Raw genomic sequence first — 3,790 nt, forward strand, 5'->3', positions numbered from 1 at the left:
GACCGACCACGGCGAAAGCCGAACTGGTTTCCGCTGAGGTCTGGTCCCACTCCCTCCAAATGGTTGACGAGGCGAGCTGCGAAAACGCGCTCAAAAAGCTTGCTCACCTCGTCAAGCAATACAATGGGCCTGTACGCTGAGGGCGAATCGCGCGGGCGCCCCTCCTTTCTTAGCAGGACCAAATTCCCTGTCTTCCACCTACGGGGAAATTGTCCCCACTCAAGGCAGGCCGAAAACAACCGCTCCACCCGGGGCCCGAGGGCTTCCAACGCTAGCACCCACGCTCGGCCAGGTACCCCGTCAGGTCCAGGAGCAGTGTTCTTCCCTTTAAGCCGCGTAACTGCCGACTCCAACTCCTCATGGGTAACGGCAGGGATTTCTTCTGCAAGCTCCTCCTGTGACGCAGGTGTCGCCGCCATCGGCGGAGGAGAATATCTTCCCCGGTCCGGGAACAGAGACACCACAACCTGTTCTAGCAGACGGGGCTCGAGAGACTGAGACAGGGGCGGAGCCCACGGGCGGAGCTTCTGCCTCACCCGTTTATACGGCCGACCCCACGGCACTCGGTTCAGACCCTCGAGCATCTCTTCCCATGCTCTATCCTTGGCGCTGCTGATTGCCTCCTGCAGAGAGGTAACGCACTCCCTGTAGGAGGCATACAGTTGCGCTTCCTCTACTTCATCCCGTCCACTCCGGCGCCGGTAAACGTTTGGAGTACCTACCTTCTAATTATCTTATACTTCTTAGAGTTTTTATGAGAAAGAGATTTATAATTACGTCTACTGCTAAATTTTAAAAATAAAAAAAAATTAAAGAAAATAAATATGTTCTACTACAATATAACATTAATTTATTATCAAAGCATCGTAAGTGGATTGTATCTGCACTTCGTCTGCCTATCTCCAATTGTGTCGAATTTCCTCCTAATCTTCCTACGAAGGTGAATTGTACAATTTTACTCTGTATAGTTAAATAATTCCCTTAGAAGATTCTCGCTTTTACAAAAATTCAGACAGCAAAACATTGAAACGTGAAAGCACGTACCCTGAAGATTTAATTTTTCAATAGAATATTTTATCAGTAATTGAAGGTACCCGAAGCAAATAGATTAGAAGTGAATTTAGTTTGAAGACTAAGTACTTAAATAAAAGACAATCTTTGAAATTCAGTTTGTATGGTTTAAATATTCTAACTCGGTTAAGCTAAAACAAGTTAAAATTAAACAGCATATTCAAAATTTGTTAATGTAATTGTATTTTGAAACGAACCATGGTCATGCAAAGAAGATACTTATGAGAAATATAATCAAGTAACGATAGCTTTCCTCATGTACCTTACACTCTTCATTGCTTTCTGCCAACTCATGCGTTAATATTGATAAGAGAAGGTTTAAACGAAAACAATCTTAAATGTAACGTTTTAAAGTATAGAATAACATCCTGGAAAATAAGTGTATTTTGCGTTTAAACGATCAATGAAAATGCTTAACGATATGGGTAATAGCATTGAAATCTTGTGACACATTTGCATTCTATGCAAAGTTTATCCCACACTTAGAAAAAAAGTATTATGATATCCAGGAACACGTGTAGGAAGTAAGAACAAATATTTTAATAATACTTTTTTTCATAAATACATCATCCTAAAAGCACTAATTGCTTTATCATAATAAATACACACTTCATAAATAGTGCAAATGATAAATCGGATCATAACTTAGGACAGAGGAATTAGCAGGAAAATTGAATTTTAATTGATTCTTGTGTAAACAGTTGTATCATCAAGTGGCAATCATGGACCAATAACTAATTTAATGGTGTCATCGCATTTGATTGATTATATATTTTATTGTCATCAAATAATAATTACAATATCGTGAATCCATCTTTGTCTACAACAATACCTACGCATAGATTGATTTCAAAATTTAAAATATGTTTGGGTGCTATACAATTCGGATATAGTAACAAAAGTCTTAATAAGAAGATGTATCGATTTATAAATCTTCTCCATTTCTATTATTCGTGTATAAGATATGCTTTATAAGTAAAACGTCACAATAAATTTTCCTGATTCCGCAGATAGTGAGATATTGTATATTTCAGGAAAACCTATTTGTTCTCAATATATCTATTACGGTTACGATTAGGTAACATGAAACATCCTCTGGGGATTGAACAGCCGTGCTACAAAACGAGTAGATTTTGAGTAGAGGATATTTATTTATTTCAAATGATATTTATAAAACTGAATATCCTACATTGAGATAAAGCTTTTAAAATGTATCAAGTTAAGTTTAAAAGATATTCAGTATTCACAAAGTGTATTAAAAAAATGAACGGACGTTAAATATTTTTGTTTCGTGAGAGTTTTCCACGAGAGCTGAATTCGTTTGAAGTACAAATTAAGCGTTTTAAATACAGCTTTTTAACACATTCGCTTTTGAATAACGTGTACTTATGTTGAAAGGTGGATAAATACTGATTTTTATTTAGCGGTGAATAAATTTATTATGAACTTGAAAAGTTCAAGAAATTTTATGAAAGTGATGATTCAGGTTAAAATGATTTTTTATCTATTTAAATTTATTCAAGCGAGTTTAAGATTATTAATATGTATTGAATTTTTAGTAAGATATCTCGCATCACACAAGGTTAACATTTTAATAAGGTCACAAAACTTGACAATTTATACATATTCAAAGTATGATTGTAAACTACACAAGGAAATATTAGTGAATTTTGAAACTATTCTTGTGAAATTAAAAAAAAAATTCTAGGCGTGGAACCACTTTTTTCATTTCAAACTCAAACACTCAAAAAACGTCTCATTTCCATGTGAATATTCCTTAATATCGCGGGCGAAGATGCGGGTCAGAGTTAGTTACATAATATATGAATGCATAGGCCTCGGTTATTGATAAAACTTCAACTGGTGACTAATTTTTTTTATTGAAATTGAAAACCAAAGTCATCGACCCCACAGTTTCTAGTTGACTGGACAAGGGACAGATATGGGGTGTGATATAATTAATTATATATTTTTATGAAAGTTGAATTTGGGTGCAATTAACGAAGTTATGTAGCTGGTCCTTTGAAAGCAGCTTTAACTGAGATTTAACGTTTTAGTATTTGGGACATGAAATTATTTTTAATATGTAAATCTTCCGTTTGTGTCCCGGCTGATTAAAAGTTGATGAGAGAGATAAGGCTCGATTAGAGATATTTGCAACGGAATATAATATTATATTCCATACATTAAGTTCAATTAAAGTTCCGTTAAGTTGAATACGGGTATTCCTAACTTACCGTATATAGGATTTCCAAAAGTTCAATCACTTTAACGCTATACTAATGTTTCGCTTTTAAATATTTTAAAATTTCGATATTTCAGAATTCAATAAGAATAAATATATTATTTATTATTGAAAGTGAAATAGATTTTTAATGAACAAATAACTATAATTAATGTAATCATCATAGATTGTGTATTGTATTATTTAAAGTAATATTTTGTGAAAGTGTAGTCCCTTTACTAATTAAATAAGTTTGTATTTAAAATATAGAAGTTGTTCAGCTTTACAGTGGTTTTTAAAGCAGTAAGCAGCAGAGGACCATTGATTAACATTACTTTTCGGCTTTACAAAAATTGGTGTTAAGTTTAAGCGAAAACTTGTTGACGTGTTAAGTGTATCACGCGGACGCTGAGAGCAGAACCGCCTTGGGGCGGGGTGGAGGCGGAGTTCCAACCTATATAAGCTTTGCATGCCTGAAAACTTTGTTATTGAATG

The sequence above is a fragment of the Colias croceus genome, chromosome 7 (genome assembly GCF_905220415.1).
Source record: "Colias croceus chromosome 7, ilColCroc2.1".
Lineage (NCBI taxonomy): Eukaryota > Metazoa > Arthropoda > Insecta > Lepidoptera > Pieridae > Colias > Colias croceus.